Below are 21,543 nucleotides of genomic sequence, written 5' to 3' on the forward strand. Positions count from 1 at the left end.
GATGGGATAGCTGCAGCCTCCCACTCTGGGGACCTATCCAGAGACAGGGAAGTAGGCCCTGGCCAGGTGACATGTCTGCTCCTTTCCATCGCCCCCCTGGGGCTGTGGCCTGGCTGCCAGCCTCTTGCCTCGCCCTAGCCTCCCCAGGCCCAGACTCTGGCTGAGGACCCCAGGCCGTGGCCCGGCGAGGGCTCTGCCCGGCGAGGGTTCTGTCGGCAGCGTTTGGGAGCGTTCGGGAAGGCGTGAGGGGCTCAGGGCGAGAACCCCTGCTCGCTTGCAGGCCTGTTTGTCCCTGGCTTTCAGCCACAAGCAGTCGACTGGGGCCTAGCCAGGCAACAGGGCACTGCATACCTCTAGAGGCGGCCTCAGTGGCAGCTCTTAGGCTTCAAAAGCCCCAAATCTCTGCTTCTGGGCCCAAAGTCGACATGGCAATCGCCCTTCTGTGCTTGCTGTAGCCCTGGCTTTCCCCCACCCGTGTCAGCAAGGTGCAGCATAGCGAAAGCAGGGCCCTGATTGGCGCTGCCGGTGGGTGTGGACATGCAAATGTTGCTGGCCGGCCGAGGCCTGTGGGAAGCTGCTGTGGGTAGCTGCGCGCTTTCCAAAGTGGGCACAGGGGCCTTGGCTGGTCACCTTGCGCCCCACAATGCCCATGCTCTGCTTCGCCCGGCCTCAGGCCTTGCCTGTGTGAATGCCACCCTCGCTCTGCGGGGAGATGCCCAGCGGCCCGCCCTCACCCTGTCCCCTTCCAACTCATACTTACCTGGCAGGGGAGACACCATGATCACGAAGGTGGTTCTCCCAGGGTGAGGCTCATCCATTGCACTTCGGATGTGCTGACCCCTGCGATGTCCCCAAATGCGGGATACTCGACTGCATAATTTCTGGTAGTGGGGGACTGCGTTCGCGCTTTCCCCTGATCTCTGGTTTCAAGAAAGACAAAAAGGAAAAAAAAATAAAAAGGAGTCTGGAGCACCCTTTGACGTTTCTTGTGGTCCGTCCAGGGTGCTGTAAGCTGGCTGGAATGGGGAGTGGGCGAGGGCCAATTAGATATGCAAATTTACAAGCCTGGGGATGCTGGCTCAGGGCTTAGAAACGTGCTTCTGGGCCCGATTTCGACCTGGCAAGCCCTCTGTTGTGCTTGCGAAAGCCTTTGCTTGTGCACAGTTTAAAGGGCCTGAAAAATCTGCTTTTGGGCCCGATTTAGGCCTGCCAAGCCCTCTCGTGTGCTTGCTGTAGCCCTGGCTTTCCCCCACCCGTGTCAGCAAGGTGCAGCATAGCGAAAGCAGGGCCCTGATTGGCGCTGCCGGTGGGCGTGGACATGCAAATGTTGCTGGCCGGCCGAGGCCTGTGGGAAGCTGCTGTGGGTAGCTGCGCGCTTTCCAAAGTGGGCACAGGGGCCTTGGCTGGTCACCTTGCGCCCCACAATGCCCATGCTCTGCTTCGCCCGGCCTCAGGCCTTGCCTGTGTGAATGCCACCCTCGCTCTGCGGGGAGATGCCCAGCGGCCCGCCCTCACCCTGTCCCCTTCCAACTCATACTTACCTGGCAGGGGAGACACCATGATCACGAAGGTGGTTCTCCCAGGGTGAGGCTCATCCATTGCACTTCGGATGTGCTGACCCCTGCGATGTCCCCAAATGCGGGATACTCGACTGCATAATTTCTGGTAGTGGGGGACTGCGTTCGCGCTTTCCCCTGATCTCTGGTTTCAAGAAAGACAAAAAGGAAAAAAAAATAAAAAGGAGTCTGGAGCACCCTTTCTCGTCTTCTGTGTTCTTTCTGGGGTGCTGCGGCTGGATTGGAGGGGGGCGGGGGCGTGGGCAAGAGGGAATCACATGCTAAGTACTGAGCCTGGGGAATGATGGGATAGCTGCAGCCTCCCACTCTGGGGACCTATCCAGAGACAGGGAAGTAGGCCCTGGCCAGGTGACATGTCTGCTCCTTTCCATCGCCCCCCTGGGGCTGTGGCCTGGCTGCCAGCCTCTTGCCTCGCCCTAGCCTCCCCAGGCCCAGACTCTGGCTGAGGACCCCAGGCCGTGGCCCGGCGAGGGCTCTGCCCGGCGAGGGTTCTGTCGGCAGCGTTTGGGAGCGTTCGGGAAGGCGTGAGGGGCTCAGGGCGAGAACCCCTGCTCGCTTGCAGGCCTGTTTGTCCCTGGCTTTCAGCCACAAGCAGTCGACTGGGGCCTAGCCAGGCAACAGGGCACTGCATACCTCTAGAGGCGGCCTCAGTGGCAGCTCTTAGGCTTCAAAAGCCCCAAATCTCTGCTTCTGGGCCCAAAGTCGACATGGCAATCGCCCTTCTGTGCTTGCTGTAGCCCTGGCTTTCCCCCACCCGTGTCAGCAAGGTGCAGCATAGCGAAAGCAGGGCCCTGATTGGCGCTGCCGGTGGGTGTGGACATGCAAATGTTGCTGGCCGGCCGAGGCCTGTGGGAAGCTGCTGTGGGTAGCTGCGCGCTTTCCAAAGTGGGCACAGGGGCCTTGGCTGGTCACCTTGCGCCCCACAATGCCCATGCTCTGCTTCGCCCGGCCTCAGGCCTTGCCTGTGTGAATGCCACCCTCGCTCTGCGGGGAGATGCCCAGCGGCCCGCCCTCACCCTGTCCCCTTCCAACTCATACTTACCTGGCAGGGGAGACACCATGATCACGAAGGTGGTTCTCCCAGGGTGAGGCTCATCCATTGCACTTCGGATGTGCTGACCCCTGCGATGTCCCCAAATGCGGGATACTCGACTGCATAATTTCTGGTAGTGGGGGACTGCGTTCGCGCTTTCCCCTGATCTCTGGTTTCAAGAAAGACAAAAAGGAAAAAAAAATAAAAAGGAGTCTGGAGCACCCTTTGACGTTTCTTGTGGTCCGTCCAGGGTGCTGTAAGCTGGCTGGAATGGGGAGTGGGCGAGGGCCAATTAGATATGCAAATTTACAAGCCTGGGGATGCTGGCTCAGGGCTTAGAAACGTGCTTCTGGGCCCGATTTCGACCTGGCAAGCCCTCTGTTGTGCTTGCGAAAGCCTTTGCTTGTGCACAGTTTAAAGGGCCTGAAAAATCTGCTTTTGGGCCCGATTTAGGCCTGCCAAGCCCTCTCGTGTGCTTGCTGTAGCCCTGGCTTTCCCCCACCCGTGTCAGCAAGGTGCAGCATAGCGAAAGCAGGGCCCTGATTGGCGCTGCCGGTGGGCGTGGACATGCAAATGTTGCTGGCCGGCCGAGGCCTGTGGGAAGCTGCTGTGGGTAGCTGCGCGCTTTCCAAAGTGGGCACAGGGGCCTTGGCTGGTCACCTTGCGCCCCACAATGCCCATGCTCTGCTTCGCCCGGCCTCAGGCCTTGCCTGTGTGAATGCCACCCTCGCTCTGCGGGGAGATGCCCAGCGGCCCGCCCTCACCCTGTCCCCTTCCAACTCATACTTACCTGGCAGGGGAGACACCATGATCACGAAGGTGGTTCTCCCAGGGTGAGGCTCATCCATTGCACTTCGGATGTGCTGACCCCTGCGATGTCCCCAAATGCGGGATACTCGACTGCATAATTTCTGGTAGTGGGGGACTGCGTTCGCGCTTTCCCCTGATCTCTGGTTTCAAGAAAGACAAAAAGGAAAAAAAAATAAAAAGGAGTCTGGAGCACCCTTTCTCGTCTTCTGTGTTCTTTCTGGGGTGCTGCGGCTGGATTGGAGGGGGGCGGGGGCGTGGGCAAGAGGGAATCACATGCTAAGTACTGAGCCTGGGGAATGATGGGATAGCTGCAGCCTCCCACTCTGGGGACCTATCCAGAGACAGGGAAGTAGGCCCTGGCCAGGTGACATGTCTGCTCCTTTCCATCGCCCCCCTGGGGCTGTGGCCTGGCTGCCAGCCTCTTGCCTCGCCCTAGCCTTCCCAGGCCCAGACTCTGGCTGAGGACCCCAGGCCGTGGCCCGGCGAGGGCTCTGCCCGGCGAGGGTTCTGTCTGCAGCGTTTGGGAGCGTTCGGGAAGGCGTGAGGGGCTCAGGGCGAGAACCCCTGCTCGCTTGCAGGCCTGTTTGTCCCTGGCTTTCAGCCACAAGCAGTCGACTGGGGCCTAGCCAGGCAACAGGGCACTGCATACCTCTAGAGGCGGCCTCAGTGGCAGCTCTTAGGCTTCAAAAGCCCCAAATCTCTGCTTCTGGGCCCAAAGTCGACATGGCAATCGCCCTTCTGTGCTTGCTGTAGCCCTGGCTTTCCCCCACCCGTGTCAGCAAGGTGCAGCATAGCGAAAGCAGGGCCCTGATTGGCGCTGCCGGTGGGTGTGGACATGCAAATGTTGCTGGCCGGCCGAGGCCTGTGGGAAGCTGCTGTGGGTAGCTGCGCGCTTTCCAAAGTGGGCACAGGGGCCTTGGCTGGTCACCTTGCGCCCCACAATGCCCATGCTCTGCTTCGCCCGGCCTCAGGCCTTGCCTGTGTGAATGCCACCCTCGCTCTGCGGGGAGATGCCCAGCGGCCCGCCCTCACCCTGTCCCCTTCCAACTCATACTTACCTGGCAGGGGAGACACCATGATCACGAAGGTGGTTCTCCCAGGGTGAGGCTCATCCATTGCACTTCGGATGTGCTGACCCCTGCGATGTCCCCAAATGCGGGATACTCGACTGCATAATTTCTGGTAGTGGGGGACTGCGTTCGCGCTTTCCCCTGATCTCTGGTTTCAAGAAAGACAAAAAGGAAAAAAAAATAAAAAGGAGTCTGGAGCACCCTTTGACGTTTCTTGTGGTCCGTCCAGGGTGCTGTAAGCTGGCTGGAATGGGGAGTGGGCGAGGGCCAATTAGATATGCAAATTTACAAGCCTGGGGATGCTGGCTCAGGGCTTAGAAACGTGCTTCTGGGCCCGATTTCGACCTGGCAAGCCCTCTGTTGTGCTTGCGAAAGCCTTTGCTTGTGCACAGTTTAAAGGGCCTGAAAAATCTGCTTTTGGGCCCGATTTAGGCCTGCCAAGCCCTCTCGTGTGCTTGCTGTAGCCCTGGCTTTCCCCCACCCGTGTCAGCAAGGTGCAGCATAGCGAAAGCAGGGCCCTGATTGGCGCTGCCGGTGGGCGTGGACATGCAAATGTTGCTGGCCGGCCGAGGCCTGTGGGAAGCTGCTGTGGGTAGCTGCGCGCTTTCCAAAGTGGGCACAGGGGCCTTGGCTGGTCACCTTGCGCCCCACAATGCCCATGCTCTGCTTCGCCCGGCCTCAGGCCTTGCCTGTGTGAATGCCACCCTCGCTCTGCGGGGAGATGCCCAGCGGCCCGCCCTCACCCTGTCCCCTTCCAACTCATACTTACCTGGCAGGGGAGACACCATGATCACGAAGGTGGTTCTCCCAGGGTGAGGCTCATCCATTGCACTTCGGATGTGCTGACCCCTGCGATGTCCCCAAATGCGGGATACTTGACTGCATAATTTCTGGTAGTGGGGGACTGCGTTCGCGCTTTCCCCTGATCTCTGGTTTCAAGAAAGACAAAAAGGAAAAAAAAATAAAAAGGAGTCTGGAGCACCCTTTCTCGTCTTCTGTGTTCTTTCTGGGGTGCTGCGGCTGGATTGGAGGGGGGCGGGGGCGTGGGCAAGAGGGAATCACATGCTAAGTACTGAGCCTGGGGAATGATGGGATAGCTGCAGCCTCCCACTCTGGGGACCTATCCAGAGACAGGGAAGTAGGCCCTGGCCAGGTGACATGTCTGCTCCTTTCCATCGCCCCCCTGGGGCTGTGGCCTGGCTGCCAGCCTCTTGCCTCGCCCTAGCCTCCCCAGGCCCAGACTCTGGCTGAGGACCCCAGGCCGTGGCCCGGCGAGGGCTCTGCCCGGCGAGGGTTCTGTCGGCAGCGTTTGGGAGCGTTCGGGAAGGCGTGAGGGGCTCAGGGCGAGAACCCCTGCTCGCTTGCAGGCCTGTTTGTCCCTGGCTTTCAGCCACAAGCAGTCGACTGGGGCCTAGCCAGGCAACAGGGCACTGCATACCTCTAGAGGCGGCCTCAGTGGCAGCTCTTAGGCTTCAAAAGCCCCAAATCTCTGCTTCTGGGCCCAAAGTCGACATGGCAATCGCCCTTCTGTGCTTGCTGTAGCCCTGGCTTTCCCCCACCCGTGTCAGCAAGGTGCAGCATAGCGAAAGCAGGGCCCTGATTGGCGCTGCCGGTGGGTGTGGACATGCAAATGTTGCTGGCCGGCCGAGGCCTGTGGGAAGCTGCTGTGGGTAGCTGCGCGCTTTCCAAAGTGGGCACAGGGGCCTTGGCTGGTCACCTTGCGCCCCACAATGCCCATGCTCTGCTTCGCCCGGCCTCAGGCCTTGCCTGTGTGAATGCCACCCTCGCTCTGCGGGGAGATGCCCAGCGGCCCGCCCTCACCCTGTCCCCTTCCAACTCATACTTACCTGGCAGGGGAGACACCATGATCACGAAGGTGGTTCTCCCAGGGTGAGGCTCATCCATTGCACTTCGGATGTGCTGACCCCTGCGATGTCCCCAAATGCGGGATACTCGACTGCATAATTTCTGGTAGTGGGGGACTGCGTTCGCGCTTTCCCCTGATCTCTGGTTTCAAGAAAGACAAAAAGGAAAAAAAAATAAAAAGGAGTCTGGAGCACCCTTTGACGTTTCTTGTGGTCCGTCCAGGGTGCTGTAAGCTGGCTGGAATGGGGAGTGGGCGAGGGCCAATTAGATATGCAAATTTACAAGCCTGGGGATGCTGGCTCAGGGCTTAGAAACGTGCTTCTGGGCCCGATTTCGACCTGGCAAGCCCTCTGTTGTGCTTGCGAAAGCCTTTGCTTGTGCACAGTTTAAAGGGCCTGAAAAATCTGCTTTTGGGCCCGATTTAGGCCTGCCAAGCCCTCTCGTGTGCTTGCTGTAGCCCTGGCTTTCCCCCACCCGTGTCAGCAAGGTGCAGCATAGCGAAAGCAGGGCCCTGATTGGCGCTGCCGGTGGGCGTGGACATGCAAATGTTGCTGGCCGGCCGAGGCCTGTGGGAAGCTGCTGTGGGTAGCTGCGCGCTTTCCAAAGTGGGCACAGGGGCCTTGGCTGGTCACCTTGCGCCCCACAATGCCCATGCTCTGCTTCGCCCGGCCTCAGGCCTTGCCTGTGTGAATGCCACCCTCGCTCTGCGGGGAGATGCCCAGCGGCCCGCCCTCACCCTGTCCCCTTCCAACTCATACTTACCTGGCAGGGGAGACACCATGATCACGAAGGTGGTTCTCCCAGGGTGAGGCTCATCCATTGCACTTCGGATGTGCTGACCCCTGCGATGTCCCCAAATGCGGGATACTCGACTGCATAATTTCTGGTAGTGGGGGACTGCGTTCGCGCTTTCCCCTGATCTCTGGTTTCAAGAAAGACAAAAAGGAAAAAAAAATAGAAAGGAGTCTGGAGCACCCTTTCTCGTCTTCTGTGTTCTTTCTGGGGTGCTGCGGCTGGATTGGAGGGGGGCGGGGGCGTGGGCAAGAGGGAATCACATGCTAAGTACTGAGCCTGGGGAATGATGGGATAGCTGCAGCCTCCCACTCTGGGGACCTATCCAGAGACAGGGAAGTAGGCCCTGGCCAGGTGACATGTCTGCTCCTTTCCATCGCCCCCCTGGGGCTGTGGCCTGGCTGCCAGCCTCTTGCCTCGCCCTAGCCTTCCCAGGCCCAGACTCTGGCTGAGGACCCCAGGCCGTGGCCCGGCGAGGGCTCTGCCCGGCGAGGGTTCTGTCTGCAGCGTTTGGGAGCGTTCGGGAAGGCGTGAGGGGCTCAGGGCGAGAACCCCTGCTCGCTTGCAGGCCTGTTTGTCCCTGGCTTTCAGCCACAAGCAGTCGACTGGGGCCTAGCCAGGCAACAGGGCACTGCATACCTCTAGAGGCGGCCTCAGTGGCAGCTCTTAGGCTTCAAAAGCCCCAAATCTCTGCTTCTGGGCCCAAAGTCGACATGGCAATCGCCCTTCTGTGCTTGCTGTAGCCCTGGCTTTCCCCCACCCGTGTCAGCAAGGTGCAGCATAGCGAAAGCAGGGCCCTGATTGGCGCTGCCGGTGGGCGTGGACATGCAAATGTTGCTGGCCGGCCGAGGCCTGTGGGAAGCTGCTGTGGGTAGCTGCGCGCTTTCCAAAGTGGGCACAGGGGCCTTGGCTGGTCACCTTGCGCCCCACAATGCCCATGCTCTGCTTCGCCCGGCCTCAGGCCTTGCCTGTGTGAATGCCACCCTCGCTCTGCGGGGAGATGCCCAGCGGCCCGCCCTCACCCTGTCCCCTTCCAACTCATACTTACCTGGCAGGGGAGACACCATGATCACGAAGGTGGTTCTCCCAGGGTGAGGCTCATCCATTGCACTTCGGATGTGCTGACCCCTGCGATGTCCCCAAATGCGGGATACTCGACTGCATAATTTCTGGTAGTGGGGGACTGCGTTCGCGCTTTCCCCTGATCTCTGGTTTCAAGAAAGACAAAAAGGAAAAAAAAATAAAAAGGAGTCTGGAGCACCCTTTCTCGTCTTCTGTGTTCTTTCTGGGGTGCTGCGGCTGGATTGGAGGGGGGCGGGGGCGTGGGCAAGAGGGAATCACATGCTAAGTACTGAGCCTGGGGAATGATGGGATAGCTGCAGCCTCCCACTCTGGGGACCTATCCAGAGACAGGGAAGTAGGCCCTGGCCAGGTGACATGTCTGCTCCTTTCCATCGCCCCCCTGGGGCTGTGGCCTGGCTGCCAGCCTCTTGCCTCGCCCTAGCCTTCCCAGGCCCAGACTCTGGCTGAGGACCCCAGGCCGTGGCCCGGCGAGGGCTCTGCCCGGCGAGGGTTCTGTCGGCAGCGTTTGGGAGCATTCGGGAAGGCGTGAGGGGCTCAGGGCGAGAACCCCTGCTCGCTTGCAGGCCTGTTTGTCCCTGGCTTTCAGCCACAAGCAGTCGACTGGGGCCTAGCCAGGCAACAGGGCACTGCATACCTCTAGAGGCGGCCTCAGTGGCAGCTCTTAGGCTTCAAAAGCCCCAAATCTCTGCTTCTGGGCCCAAAGTCGACATGGCAATCGCCCTTCTGTGCTTGCTGTAGCCCTGGCTTTCCCCCACCCGTGTCAGCAAGGTGCAGCATAGCGAAAGCAGGGCCCTGATTGGCGCTGCCGGTGGGCGTGGACATGCAAATGTTGCTGGCCGGCCGAGGCCTGTGGGAAGCTGCTGTGGGTAGCTGCGCGCTTTCCAAAGTGGGCACAGGGGCCTTGGCTGGTCACCTTGCGCCCCACAATGCCCATGCTCTGCTTCGCCCGGCCTCAGGCCTTGCCTGTGTGAATGCCACCCTCGCTCTGCGGGGAGATGCCCAGCGGCCCGCCCTCACCCTGTCCCCTTCCAACTCATACTTACCTGGCAGGGGAGACACCATGATCACGAAGGTGGTTCTCCCAGGGTGAGGCTCATCCATTGCACTTCGGATGTGCTGACCCCTGCGATGTCCCCAAATGCGGGATACTCGACTGCATAATTTCTGGTAGTGGGGGACTGCGTTCGCGCTTTCCCCTGATCTCTGGTTTCAAGAAAGACAAAAAGGAAAAAAAAATAAAAAGGAGTCTGGAGCACCCTTTGACGTTTCTTGTGGTCCGTCCAGGGTGCTGTAAGCTGGCTGGAATGGGGAGTGGGCGAGGGCCAATTAGATATGCAAATTTACAAGCCTGGGGATGCTGGCTCAGGGCTTAGAAACGTGCTTCTGGGCCCGATTTCGACCTGGCAAGCCCTCTGTTGTGCTTGCGAAAGCCTTTGCTTGTGCACAGTTTAAAGGGCCTGAAAAATCTGCTTTTGGGCCCGATTTAGGCCTGCCAAGCCCTCTCGTGTGCTTGCTGTAGCCCTGGCTTTCCCCCACCCGTGTCAGCAAGGTGCAGCATAGCGAAAGCAGGGCCCTGATTGGCGCTGCCGGTGGGCGTGGACATGCAAATGTTGCTGGCCGGCCGAGGCCTGTGGGAAGCTGCTGTGGGTAGCTGCGCGCTTTCCAAAGTGGGCACAGGGGCCTTGGCTGGTCACCTTGCGCCCCACAATGCCCATGCTCTGCTTCGCCCGGCCTCAGGCCTTGCCTGTGTGAATGCCACCCTCGCTCTGCGGGGAGATGCCCAGCGGCCCGCCCTCACCCTGTCCCCTTCCAACTCATACTTACCTGGCAGGGGAGACACCATGATCACGAAGGTGGTTCTCCCAGGGTGAGGCTCATCCATTGCACTTCGGATGTGCTGACCCCTGCGATGTCCCCAAATGCGGGATACTCGACTGCATAATTTCTGGTAGTGGGGGACTGCGTTCGCGCTTTCCCCTGATCTCTGGTTTCAAGAAAGACAAAAAGGAAAAAAAAATAAAAAGGAGTCTGGAGCACCCTTTCTCGTCTTCTGTGTTCTTTCTGGGGTGCTGCGGCTGGATTGGAGGGGGGCGGGGGCGTGGGCAAGAGGGAATCACATGCTAAGTACTGAGCCTGGGGAATGATGGGATAGCTGCAGCCTCCCACTCTGGGGACCTATCCAGAGACAGGGAAGTAGGCCCTGGCCAGGTGACATGTCTGCTCCTTTCCATCGCCCCCCTGGGGCTGTGGCCTGGCTGCCAGCCTCTTGCCTCGCCCTAGCCTTCCCAGGCCCAGACTCTGGCTGAGGACCCCAGGCCGTGGCCCGGCGAGGGCTCTGCCCGGCGAGGGTTCTGTCTGCAGCGTTTGGGAGCGTTCGGGAAGGCGTGAGGGGCTCAGGGCGAGAACCCCTGCTCGCTTGCAGGCCTGTTTGTCCCTGGCTTTCAGCCACAAGCAGTCGACTGGGGCCTAGCCAGGCAACAGGGCACTGCATACCTCTAGAGGCGGCCTCAGTGGCAGCTCTTAGGCTTCAAAAGCCCCAAATCTCTGCTTCTGGGCCCAAAGTCGACATGGCAATCGCCCTTCTGTGCTTGCTGTAGCCCTGGCTTTCCCCCACCCGTGTCAGCAAGGTGCAGCATAGCGAAAGCAGGGCCCTGATTGGCGCTGCCGGTGGGCGTGGACATGCAAATGTTGCTGGCCGGCCGAGGCCTGTGGGAAGCTGCTGTGGGTAGCTGCGCGCTTTCCAAAGTGGGCACAGGGGCCTTGGCTGGTCACCTTGCGCCCCACAATGCCCATGCTCTGCTTCGCCCGGCCTCAGGCCTTGCCTGTGTGAATGCCACCCTCGCTCTGCGGGGAGATGCCCAGCGGCCCGCCCTCACCCTGTCCCCTTCCAACTCATACTTACCTGGCAGGGGAGACACCATGATCACGAAGGTGGTTCTCCCAGGGTGAGGCTCATCCATTGCACTTCGGATGTGCTGACCCCTGCGATGTCCCCAAATGCGGGATACTCGACTGCATAATTTCTGGTAGTGGGGGACTGCGTTCGCGCTTTCCCCTGATCTCTGGTTTCAAGAAAGACAAAAAGGAAAAAAAAATAAAAAGGAGTCTGGAGCACCCTTTCTCGTCTTCTGTGTTCTTTCTGGGGTGCTGCGGCTGGATTGGAGGGGGGCGGGGGCGTGGGCAAGAGGGAATCACATGCTAAGTACTGAGCCTGGGGAATGATGGGATAGCTGCAGCCTCCCACTCTGGGGACCTATCCAGAGACAGGGAAGTAGGCCCTGGCCAGGTGACATGTCTGCTCCTTTCCATCGCCCCCCTGGGGCTGTGGCCTGGCTGCCAGCCTCTTGCCTCGCCCTAGCCTTCCCAGGCCCAGACTCTGGCTGAGGACCCCAGGCCGTGGCCCGGCGAGGGCTCTGCCCGGCGAGGGTTCTGTCGGCAGCGTTTGGGAGCATTCGGGAAGGCGTGAGGGGCTCAGGGCGAGAACCCCTGCTCGCTTGCAGGCCTGTTTGTCCCTGGCTTTCAGCCACAAGCAGTCGACTGGGGCCTAGCCAGGCAACAGGGCACTGCATACCTCTAGAGGCGGCCTCAGTGGCAGCTCTTAGGCTTCAAAAGCCCCAAATCTCTGCTTCTGGGCCCAAAGTCGACATGGCAATCGCCCTTCTGTGCTTGCTGTAGCCCTGGCTTTCCCCCACCCGTGTCAGCAAGGTGCAGCATAGCGAAAGCAGGGCCCTGATTGGCGCTGCCGGTGGGCGTGGACATGCAAATGTTGCTGGCCGGCCGAGGCCTGTGGGAAGCTGCTGTGGGTAGCTGCGCGCTTTCCAAAGTGGGCACAGGGGCCTTGGCTGGTCACCTTGCGCCCCACAATGCCCATGCTCTGCTTCGCCCGGCCTCAGGCCTTGCCTGTGTGAATGCCACCCTCGCTCTGCGGGGAGATGCCCAGCGGCCCGCCCTCACCCTGTCCCCTTCCAACTCATACTTACCTGGCAGGGGAGACACCATGATCACGAAGGTGGTTCTCCCAGGGTGAGGCTCATCCATTGCACTTCGGATGTGCTGACCCCTGCGATGTCCCCAAATGCGGGATACTCGACTGCATAATTTCTGGTAGTGGGGGACTGCGTTCGCGCTTTCCCCTGATCTCTGGTTTCAAGAAAGACAAAAAGGAAAAAAAAATAAAAAGGAGTCTGGAGCACCCTTTGACGTTTCTTGTGGTCCGTCCAGGGTGCTGTAAGCTGGCTGGAATGGGGAGTGGGCGAGGGCCAATTAGATATGCAAATTTACAAGCCTGGGGATGCTGGCTCAGGGCTTAGAAACGTGCTTCTGGGCCCGATTTCGACCTGGCAAGCCCTCTGTTGTGCTTGCGAAAGCCTTTGCTTGTGCACAGTTTAAAGGGCCTGCCTCTCGTGTGCTTGCTGTAGCCCTGGCTTTCCCCCACCCGTGTCAGCAAGGTGCAGCATAGCGAAAGCAGGGCCCTGATTGGCGCTGCCGGTGGGCGTGGACATGCAAATGTTGCTGGCCGGCCGAGGCCTGTGGGAAGCTGCTGTGGGTAGCTGCGCGCTTTCCAAAGTGGGCACAGGGGCCTTGGCTGGTCACCTTGTGCCCCACAATGCCCATGCTCTGCTTCGCCCGGCCTCAGGCCTTGCCTGTGTGAATGCCACCCTCGCTCTGCGGGGAGATGCCCAGCGGCCCGCCCTCACCCTGTCCCCTTCCAACTCATACTTACCTGGCAGGGGAGACACCATGATCACGAAGGTGGTTCTCCCAGGGTGAGGCTCATCCATTGCACTTCGGATGTGCTGACCCCTGCGATGTCCCCAAATGCGGGATACTCGACTGCATAATTTCTGGTAGTGGGGGACTGCGTTCGCGCTTTCCCCTGATCTCTGGTTTCAAGAAAGACAAAAAGGAAAAAAAAATAAAAAGGAGTCTGGAGCACCCTTTCTCGTCTTCTGTGTTCTTTCTGGGGTGCTGCGGCTGGATTGGAGGGGGGCGGGGGCGTGGGCAAGAGGGAATCACATGCTAAGTACTGAGCCTGGGGAATGATGGGATAGCTGCAGCCTCCCACTCTGGGGACCTATCCAGAGACAGGGAAGTAGGCCCTGGCCAGGTGACATGTCTGCTCCTTTCCATCGCCCCCCTGGGGCTGTGGCCTGGCTGCCAGCCTCTTGCCTCGCCCTAGCCTTCCCAGGCCCAGACTCTGGCTGAGGACCCCAGGCCGTGGCCCGGCGAGGGCTCTGCCCGGCGAGGGTTCTGTCTGCAGCGTTTGGGAGCGTGAGGGAAGGCGTGAGGGGCTCAGGGCGAGAACCCCTGCTCGCTTGCAGGCCTGTTTGTCCCTGGCTTTCAGCCACAAGCAGTCGACTGGGGCCTAGCCAGGCAACAGGGCACTGCATACCTCTAGAGGCGGCCTCAGTGGCAGCTCTTAGGCTTCAAAAGCCCCAAATCTCTGCTTCTGGGCCCAAAGTCGACATGGCAATCGCCCTTCTGTGCTTGCTGTAGCCCTGGCTTTCCCCCACCCGTGTCAGCAAGGTGCAGCATAGCGAAAGCAGGGCCCTGATTGGCGCTGCCGGTGGGCGTGGACATGCAAATGTTGCTGGCCGGCCGAGGCCTGTGGGAAGCTGCTGTGGGTAGCTGCGCGCTTTCCAAAGTGGGCACAGGGGCCTTGGCTGGTCACCTTGCGCCCCACAATGCCCATGCTCTGCTTCGCCCGGCCTCAGGCCTTGCCTGTGTGAATGCCACCCTCGCTCTGCGGGGAGATGCCCAGCGGCCCGCCCTCACCCTGTCCCCTTCCAACTCATACTTACCTGGCAGGGGAGACACCATGATCACGAAGGTGGTTCTCCCAGGGTGAGGCTCATCCATTGCACTTCGGATGTGCTGACCCCTGCGATGTCCCCAAATGCGGGATACTCGACTGCATAATTTCTGGTAGTGGGGGACTGCGTTCGCGCTTTCCCCTGATCTCTGGTTTCAAGAAAGACAAAAAGGAAAAAAAAATAAAAAGGAGTCTGGAGCACCCTTTCTCGTCTTCTGTGTTCTTTCTGGGGTGCTGCGGCTGGATTGGAGGGGGGCGGGGGCGTGGGCAAGAGGGAATCACATGCTAAGTACTGAGCCTGGGGAATGATGGGATAGCTGCAGCCTCCCACTCTGGGGACCTATCCAGAGACAGGGAAGTAGGCCCTGGCCAGGTGACATGTCTGCTCCTTTCCATCGCCCCCCTGGGGCTGTGGCCTGGCTGCCAGCCTCTTGCCTCGCCCTAGCCTCCCCAGGCCCAGACTCTGGCTGAGGACCCCAGGCCGTGGCCCGGCGAGGGCTCTGCCCGGCGAGGGTTCTGTCGGCAGCGTTTGGGAGCGTTCGGGAAGGCGTGAGGGGCTCAGGGCGAGAACCCCTGCTCGCTTGCAGGCCTGTTTGTCCCTGGCTTTCAGCCACAAGCAGTCGACTGGGGCCTAGCCAGGCAACAGGGCACTGCATACCTCTAGAGGCGGCCTCAGTGGCAGCTCTTAGGCTTCAAAAGCCCCAAATCTCTGCTTCTGGGCCCAAAGTCGACATGGCAATCGCCCTTCTGTGCTTGCTGTAGCCCTGGCTTTCCCCCACCCGTGTCAGCAAGGTGCAGCATAGCGAAAGCAGGGCCCTGATTGGCGCTGCCGGTGGGTGTGGACATGCAAATGTTGCTGGCCGGCCGAGGCCTGTGGGAAGCTGCTGTGGGTAGCTGCGCGCTTTCCAAAGTGGGCACAGGGGCCTTGGCTGGTCACCTTGCGCCCCACAATGCCCATGCTCTGCTTCGCCCGGCCTCAGGCCTTGCCTGTGTGAATGCCACCCTCGCTCTGCGGGGAGATGCCCAGCGGCCCGCCCTCACCCTGTCCCCTTCCAACTCATACTTACCTGGCAGGGGAGACACCATGATCACGAAGGTGGTTCTCCCAGGGTGAGGCTCATCCATTGCACTTCGGATGTGCTGACCCCTGCGATGTCCCCAAATGCGGGATACTCGACTGCATAATTTCTGGTAGTGGGGGACTGCGTTCGCGCTTTCCCCTGATCTCTGGTTTCAAGAAAGACAAAAAGGAAAAAAAAATAAAAAGGAGTCTGGAGCACCCTTTGACGTTTCTTGTGGTCCGTCCAGGGTGCTGTAAGCTGGCTGGAATGGGGAGTGGGCGAGGGCCAATTAGATATGCAAATTTACAAGCCTGGGGATGCTGGCTCAGGGCTTAGAAACGTGCTTCTGGGCCCGATTTCGACCTGGCAAGCCCTCTGTTGTGCTTGCGAAAGCCTTTGCTTGTGCACAGTTTAAAGGGCCTGAAAAATCTGCTTTTGGGCCCGATTTAGGCCTGCCAAGCCCTCTCGTGTGCTTGCTGTAGCCCTGGCTTTCCCCCACCCGTGTCAGCAAGGTGCAGCATAGCGAAAGCAGGGCCCTGATTGGCGCTGCCGGTGGGCGTGGACATGCAAATGTTGCTGGCCGGCCGAGGCCTGTGGGAAGCTGCTGTGGGTAGCTGCGCGCTTTCCAAAGTGGGCACAGGGGCCTTGGCTGGTCACCTTGCGCCCCACAATGCCCATGCTCTGCTTCGCCCGGCCTCAGGCCTTGCCTGTGTGAATGCCACCCTCGCTCTGCGGGGAGATGCCCAGCGGCCCGCCCTCACCCTGTCCCCTTCCAACTCATACTTACCTGGCAGGGGAGACACCATGATCACGAAGGTGGTTCTCCCAGGGTGAGGCTCATCCATTGCACTTCGGATGTGCTGACCCCTGCGATGTCCCCAAATGCGGGATACTTGACTGCATAATTTCTGGTAGTGGGGGACTGCGTTCGCGCTTTCCCCTGATCTCTGGTTTCAAGAAAGACAAAAAGGAAAAAAAAATAAAAAGGAGTCTGGAGCACCCTTTCTCGTCTTCTGTGTTCTTTCTGGGGTGCTGCGGCTGGATTGGAGGGGGGCGGGGGCGTGGGCAAGAGGGAATCACATGCTAAGTACTGAGCCTGGGGAATGATGGGATAGCTGCAGCCTCCCACTCTGGGGACCTATCCAGAGACAGGGAAGTAGGCCCTGGCCAGGTGACATGTCTGCTCCTTTCCATCGCCCCCCTGGGGCTGTGGCCTGGCTGCCAGCCTCTTGCCTCGCCCTAGCCTCCCCAGGCCCAGACTCTGGCTGAGGACCCCAGGCCGTGGCCCGGCGAGGGCTCTGCCCGGCGAGGGTTCTGTCGGCAGCGTTTGGGAGCGTTCGGGAAGGCGTGAGGGGCTCAGGGCGAGAACCCCTGCTCGCTTGCAGGCCTGTTTGTCCCTGGCTTTCAGCCACAAGCAGTCGACTGGGGCCTAGCCAGGCAACAGGGCACTGCATACCTCTAGAGGCGGCCTCAGTGGCAGCTCTTAGGCTTCAAAAGCCCCAAATCTCTGCTTCTGGGCCCAAAGTCGACATGGCAATCGCCCTTCTGTGCTTGCTGTAGCCCTGGCTTTCCCCCACCCGTGTCAGCAAGGTGCAGCATAGCGAAAGCAGGGCCCTGATTGGCGCTGCCGGTGGGTGTGGACATGCAAATGTTGCTGGCCGGCCGAGGCCTGTGGGAAGCTGCTGTGGGTAGCTGCGCGCTTTCCAAAGTGGGCACAGGGGCCTTGGCTGGTCACCTTGCGCCCCACAATGCCCATGCTCTGCTTCGCCCGGCCTCAGGCCTTGCCTGTGTGAATGCCACCCTCGCTCTGCGGGGAGATGCCCAGCGGCCCGCCCTCACCCTGTCCCCTTCCAACTCATACTTACCTGGCAGGGGAGACACCATGATCACGAAGGTGGTTCTCCCAGGGTGAGGCTCATCCATTGCACTTCGGATGTGCTGACCCCTGCGATGTCCCCAAATGCGGGATACTCGACTGCATAATTTCTGGTAGTGGGGGACTGCGTTCGCGCTTTCCCCTGATCTCTGGTTTCAAGAAAGACAAAAAGGAAAAAAAAATAAAAAGGAGTCTGGAGCACCCTTTGACGTTTCTTGTGGTCCGTCCAGGGTGCTGTAAGCTGGCTGGAATGGGGAGTGGGCGAGGGCCAATTAGATATGCAAATTTACAAGCCTGGGGATGCTGGCTCAGGGCTTAGAAACGTGCTTCTGGGCCCGATTTCGACCTGGCAAGCCCTCTGTTGTGCTTGCGAAAGCCTTTGCTTGTGCACAGTTTAAAGGGCCTGAAAAATCTGCTTTTGGGCCCGATTTAGGCCTGCCAAGCCCTCTCGTGTGCTTGCTGTAGCCCTGGCTTTCCCCCACCCGTGTCAGCAAGGTGCAGCATAGCGAAAGCAGGGCCCTGATTGGCGCTGCCGGTGGGCGTGGACATGCAAATGTTGCTGGCCGGCCGAGGCCTGTGGGAAGCTGCTGTGGGTAGCTGCGCGCTTTCCAAAGTGGGCACAGGGGCCTTGGCTGGTCACCTTGCGCCCCACAATGCCCATGCTCTGCTTCGCCCGGCCTCAGGCCTTGCCTGTGTGAATGCCACCCTCGCTCTGCGGGGAGATGCCCAGCGGCCCGCCCTCACCCTGTCCCCTTCCAACTCATACTTACCTGGCAGGGGAGACACCATGATCACGAAGGTGGTTCTCCCAGGGTGAGGCTCATCCATTGCACTTCGGATGTGCTGACCCCTGCGATGTCCCCAAATGCGGGATACTCGACTGCATAATTTCTGGTAGTGGGGGACTGCGTTCGCGCTTTCCCCTGATCTCTGGTTTCAAGAAAGACAAAAAGGAAAAAAAAATAAAAAGGAGTCTGGAGCACCCTTTCTCGTCTTCTGTGTTCTTTCTGGGGTGCTGCGGCTGGATTGGAGGGGGGCGGGGGCGTGGGCAAGAGGGAATCACATGCTAAGTACTGAGCCTGGGGAATGATGGGATAGCTGCAGCCTCCCACTCTGGGGACCTATCCAGAGACAGGGAAGTAGGCCCTGGCCAGGTGACATGTCTGCTCCTTTCCATCGCCCCCCTGGGGCTGTGGCCTGGCTGCCAGCCTCTTGCCTCGCCCTAGCCTTCCCAGGCCCAGACTCTGGCTGAGGACCCCAGGCCGTGGCCCGGCGAGGGCTCTGCCCGGCGAGGGTTCTGTCTGCAGCGTTTGGGAGCGTTCGGGAAGGCGTGAGGGGCTCAGGGCGAGAACCCCTGCTCGCTTGCAGGCCTGTTTGTCCCTGGCTTTCAGCCACAAGCAGTCGACTGGGGCCTAGCCAGGCAACAGGGCACTGCATACCTCTAGAGGCGGCCTCAGTGGCAGCTCTTAGGCTTCAAAAGCCCCAAATCTCTGCTTCTGGGCCCAAAGTCGACATGGCAATCGCCCTTCTGTGCTTGCTGTAGCCCTGGCTTTCCCCCACCCGTGTCAGCAAGGTGCAGCATAGCGAAAGCAGGGCCCTGATTGGCGCTGCCGGTGGGCGTGGACATGCAAATGTTGCTGGCCGGCCGAGGCCTGTGGGAAGCTGCTGTGGGTAGCTGCGCGCTTTCCAAAGTGGGCACAGGGGCCTTGGCTGGTCACCTTGCGCCCCACAATGCCCATGCTCTGCTTCGCCCGGCCTCAGGCCTTGCCTGTGTGAATGCCACCCTCGCTCTGCGGGGAGATGCCCAGCGGCCCGCCCTCACCCTGTCCCCTTCCAACTCATACTTACCTGGCAGGGGAGACACCATGATCACGAAGGTGGTTCTCCCAGGGTGAGGCTCATCCATTGCACTTCGGATGTGCTGACCCCTGCGATGTCCCCAAATGCGGGATACTCGACTGCATAATTTCTGGTAGTGGGGGACTGCGTTCGCGCTTTCCCCTGATCTCTGGTTTCAAGAAAGACAAAAAGGAAAAAAAAATAAAAAGGAGTCTGGAGCACCCTTTCTCGTCTTCTGTGTTCTTTCTGGGGTGCTGCGGCTGGATTGGAGGGGGGCGGGGGCGTGGGCAAGAGGGAATCACATGCTAAGTACTGAGCCTGGGGAATGATGGGATAGCTGCAGCCTCCCACTCTGGGGACCTATCCAGAGACAGGGAAGTAGGCCCTGGCCAGGTGACATGTCTGCTCCTTTCCATCGCCCCCCTGGGGCTGTGGCCTGGCTGCCAGCCTCTTGCCTCGCCCTAGCCTTCCCAGGCCCAGACTCTGGCTGAGGACCCCAGGCCGTGGCCCGGCGAGGGCTCTGCCCGGCGAGGGTTCTGTCGGCAGCGTTTGGGAGCATTCGGGAAGGCGTGAGGGGCTCAGGGCGAGAACCCCTGCTCGCTTGCAGGCCTGTTTGTCCCTGGCTTTCAGCCACAAGCAGTCGACTGGGGCCTAGCCAGGCAACAGGGCACTGCATACCTCTAGAGGCGGCCTCAGTGGCAGCTCTTAGGCTTCAAAAGCCCCAAATCTCTGCTTCTGGGCCCAAAGTCGACATGGCAATCGCCCTTCTGTGCTTGCTGTAGCCCTGGCTTTCCCCCACCCGTGTCAGCAAGGTGCAGCATAGCGAAAGCAGGGCCCTGATTGGCGCTGCCGGTGGGCGTGGACATGCAAATGTTGCTGGCCGGCCGAGGCCTGTGGGAAGCTGCTGTGGGTAGCTGCGCGCTTTCCAAAGTGGGCACAGGGGCCTTGGCTGGTCACCTTGCGCCCCACAATGCCCATGCTCTGCTTCGCCCGGCCTCAGGCCTTGCCTGTGTGAATGCCACCCTCGCTCTGCGGGGAGATGCCCAGCGGCCCGCCCTCACCCTGTCCCCTTCCAACTCATACTTACCTGGCAGGGGAGACACCATGATCACGAAGGTGGTTCTCCCAGGGTGAGGCTCATCCATTGCACTTCGGATGTGCTGACCCCTGCGATGTCCCCAAATGCGGGATACTCGACTGCATAATTTCTGGTAGTGGGGGACTGCGTTCGCGCTTTCCCCTGATCTCTGGTTTCAAGAAAGACAAAAAGGAAAAAAAAATAAAAAGGAGTCTGGAGCACCCTTTCTCGTCTTCTGTGTTCTTTCTGGGGTGCTGCGGCTGGATTGGAGGGGGGCGGGGGCGTGGGCAAGAGGGAATCACATGCTAAGTACTGAGCCTGGGGAATGATGGGATAGCTGCAGCCTCCCACTCTGGGGACCTATCCAGAGACAGGGAAGTAGGCCCTGGCCAGGTGACATGTCTGCTCCTTTCCATCGCCCCCCTGGGGCTGTGGCCTGGCTGCCAGCCTCTTGCCTCGCCCTAGCCTCCCCAGGCCCAGACTCTGGCTGAGGACCCCAGGCCGTGGCCCGGCGAGGGCTCTGCCCGGCGAGGGTTCTGTCGGCAGCGTTTGGGAGCGTTCGGGAAGGCGTGAGGGGCTCAGGGCGAGAACCCCTGCTCGCTTGCAGGCCTGTTTGTCCCTGGCTTTCAGCCACAAGCAGTCGACTGGGGCCTAGCCAGGCAACAGGGCACTGCATACCTCTAGAGGCGGCCTCAGTGGCAGCTCTTAGGCTTCAAAAGCCCCAAATCTCTGCTTCTGGGCCCAAAGTCGACATGGCAATCGCCCTTCTGTGCTTGCTGTAGCCCTGGCTTTCCCCCACCCGTGTCAGCAAGGTGCAGCATAGCGAAAGCAGGGCCCTGATTGGCGCTGCCGGTGGGTGTGGACATGCAAATGTTGCTGGCCGGCCGAGGCCTGTGGGAAGCTGCTGTGGGTAGCTGCGCGCTTTCCAAAGTGGGCACAGGGGCCTTGGCTGGTCACCTTGCGCCCCACAATGCCCATGCTCTGCTTCGCCCGGCCTCAGGCCTTGCCTGTGTGAATGCCACCCTCGCTCTGCGGGGAGATGCCCAGCGGCCCGCCCTCACCCTGTCCCCTTCCAACTCATACTTACCTGGCAGGGGAGACACCATGATCACGAAGGTGGTTCTCCCAGGGTGAGGCTCATCCATTGCACTTCGGATGTGCTGACCCCTGCGATGTCCCCAAATGCGGGATACTCGACTGCATAATTTCTGGTAGTGGGGGACTGCGTTCGCGCTTTCCCCTGATCTCTGGTTTCAAGAAAGACAAAAAGGAAAAAAAAATAAAAAGGAGTCTGGAGCACCCTTTGACGTTTCTTGTGGTCCGTCCAGGGTGCTGTAAGCTGGCTGGAATGGGGAGTGGGCGAGGGCCAATTAGATATGCAAATTTACAAGCCTGGGGATGCTGGCTCAGGGCTTAGAAACGTGCTTCTGGGCCCGATTTCGACCTGGCAAGCCCTCTGTTGTGCTTGCGAAAGCCTTTGCTTGTGCACAGTTTAAAGGGCCTGAAAAATCTGCTTTTGGGCCCGATTTAGGCCTGCCAAGCCCTCTCGTGTGCTTGCTGTAGCCCTGGCTTTCCCCCACCCGTGTCAGCAAGGTGCAGCATAGCGAAAGCAGGGCCCTGATTGGCGCTGCCGGTGGGCGTGGACA

At 60.2% G+C, this 21,543-nt stretch overlaps 22 non-coding genes across 22 annotated transcripts; all 22 read left to right on the plus strand.

Annotated features, from left to right (window-relative positions):
* Positions 1-752: 752 nt before the first annotated feature.
* LOC146864421 (U1 spliceosomal RNA) lies at positions 753-916 on the plus strand. The gene has a single exon (XR_014977663.1). It is a non-coding gene; the product is annotated as a U1 spliceosomal RNA (small nuclear RNA).
* Positions 917-1,533: 617 nt separating this feature from the next.
* Positions 1,534-1,697, plus strand: LOC146864422 (U1 spliceosomal RNA). The gene has a single exon (XR_014977670.1). It is a non-coding gene; the product is annotated as a U1 spliceosomal RNA (small nuclear RNA).
* Positions 1,698-2,611: 914 nt separating this feature from the next.
* On the plus strand, positions 2,612-2,775 carry LOC146864423 (U1 spliceosomal RNA). The gene has a single exon (XR_014977671.1). It is a non-coding gene; the product is annotated as a U1 spliceosomal RNA (small nuclear RNA).
* Positions 2,776-3,392: 617 nt separating this feature from the next.
* LOC146864424 (U1 spliceosomal RNA) lies at positions 3,393-3,556 on the plus strand. Its single transcript, XR_014977672.1, has one exon. It is a non-coding gene; the product is annotated as a U1 spliceosomal RNA (small nuclear RNA).
* Positions 3,557-4,470: 914 nt separating this feature from the next.
* On the plus strand, positions 4,471-4,634 carry LOC146864425 (U1 spliceosomal RNA). Its single transcript, XR_014977673.1, has one exon. It is a non-coding gene; the product is annotated as a U1 spliceosomal RNA (small nuclear RNA).
* Positions 4,635-5,251: 617 nt separating this feature from the next.
* Positions 5,252-5,415, plus strand: LOC146864426 (U1 spliceosomal RNA). Its single transcript, XR_014977371.1, has one exon. It is a non-coding gene; the product is annotated as a U1 spliceosomal RNA (small nuclear RNA).
* Positions 5,416-6,329: 914 nt separating this feature from the next.
* On the plus strand, positions 6,330-6,493 carry LOC146864427 (U1 spliceosomal RNA). Its single transcript, XR_014977674.1, has one exon. It is a non-coding gene; the product is annotated as a U1 spliceosomal RNA (small nuclear RNA).
* A 617-nt stretch (positions 6,494-7,110) lies between these two features.
* Positions 7,111-7,274, plus strand: LOC146864428 (U1 spliceosomal RNA). Its single transcript, XR_014977675.1, has one exon. It is a non-coding gene; the product is annotated as a U1 spliceosomal RNA (small nuclear RNA).
* A 914-nt stretch (positions 7,275-8,188) lies between these two features.
* On the plus strand, positions 8,189-8,352 carry LOC146864429 (U1 spliceosomal RNA). The gene has a single exon (XR_014977676.1). It is a non-coding gene; the product is annotated as a U1 spliceosomal RNA (small nuclear RNA).
* Positions 8,353-9,266: 914 nt separating this feature from the next.
* Positions 9,267-9,430, plus strand: LOC146864430 (U1 spliceosomal RNA). Its single transcript, XR_014977677.1, has one exon. It is a non-coding gene; the product is annotated as a U1 spliceosomal RNA (small nuclear RNA).
* A 617-nt stretch (positions 9,431-10,047) lies between these two features.
* On the plus strand, positions 10,048-10,211 carry LOC146864431 (U1 spliceosomal RNA). Its single transcript, XR_014977679.1, has one exon. It is a non-coding gene; the product is annotated as a U1 spliceosomal RNA (small nuclear RNA).
* Positions 10,212-11,125: 914 nt separating this feature from the next.
* On the plus strand, positions 11,126-11,289 carry LOC146864432 (U1 spliceosomal RNA). Its single transcript, XR_014977680.1, has one exon. It is a non-coding gene; the product is annotated as a U1 spliceosomal RNA (small nuclear RNA).
* Positions 11,290-12,203: 914 nt separating this feature from the next.
* On the plus strand, positions 12,204-12,367 carry LOC146864433 (U1 spliceosomal RNA). The gene has a single exon (XR_014977681.1). It is a non-coding gene; the product is annotated as a U1 spliceosomal RNA (small nuclear RNA).
* Positions 12,368-12,946: 579 nt separating this feature from the next.
* Positions 12,947-13,110, plus strand: LOC146864434 (U1 spliceosomal RNA). The gene has a single exon (XR_014977682.1). It is a non-coding gene; the product is annotated as a U1 spliceosomal RNA (small nuclear RNA).
* Positions 13,111-14,024: 914 nt separating this feature from the next.
* LOC146864435 (U1 spliceosomal RNA) lies at positions 14,025-14,188 on the plus strand. The gene has a single exon (XR_014977683.1). It is a non-coding gene; the product is annotated as a U1 spliceosomal RNA (small nuclear RNA).
* A 914-nt stretch (positions 14,189-15,102) lies between these two features.
* Positions 15,103-15,266, plus strand: LOC146864436 (U1 spliceosomal RNA). The gene has a single exon (XR_014977684.1). It is a non-coding gene; the product is annotated as a U1 spliceosomal RNA (small nuclear RNA).
* Positions 15,267-15,883: 617 nt separating this feature from the next.
* LOC146864437 (U1 spliceosomal RNA) lies at positions 15,884-16,047 on the plus strand. Its single transcript, XR_014977372.1, has one exon. It is a non-coding gene; the product is annotated as a U1 spliceosomal RNA (small nuclear RNA).
* Positions 16,048-16,961: 914 nt separating this feature from the next.
* On the plus strand, positions 16,962-17,125 carry LOC146864438 (U1 spliceosomal RNA). Its single transcript, XR_014977685.1, has one exon. It is a non-coding gene; the product is annotated as a U1 spliceosomal RNA (small nuclear RNA).
* Positions 17,126-17,742: 617 nt separating this feature from the next.
* On the plus strand, positions 17,743-17,906 carry LOC146864439 (U1 spliceosomal RNA). The gene has a single exon (XR_014977686.1). It is a non-coding gene; the product is annotated as a U1 spliceosomal RNA (small nuclear RNA).
* Positions 17,907-18,820: 914 nt separating this feature from the next.
* Positions 18,821-18,984, plus strand: LOC146864440 (U1 spliceosomal RNA). The gene has a single exon (XR_014977687.1). It is a non-coding gene; the product is annotated as a U1 spliceosomal RNA (small nuclear RNA).
* Positions 18,985-19,898: 914 nt separating this feature from the next.
* LOC146864441 (U1 spliceosomal RNA) lies at positions 19,899-20,062 on the plus strand. The gene has a single exon (XR_014977688.1). It is a non-coding gene; the product is annotated as a U1 spliceosomal RNA (small nuclear RNA).
* A 914-nt stretch (positions 20,063-20,976) lies between these two features.
* LOC146864442 (U1 spliceosomal RNA) lies at positions 20,977-21,140 on the plus strand. Its single transcript, XR_014977690.1, has one exon. It is a non-coding gene; the product is annotated as a U1 spliceosomal RNA (small nuclear RNA).
* Positions 21,141-21,543: the final 403 nt, after the last annotated feature.

This window comes from Triturus cristatus, chromosome 2_1 (assembly GCF_964204655.1).
Source record: "Triturus cristatus chromosome 2_1, aTriCri1.1, whole genome shotgun sequence".
Taxonomy (NCBI): domain Eukaryota; kingdom Metazoa; phylum Chordata; class Amphibia; order Caudata; family Salamandridae; genus Triturus; species Triturus cristatus.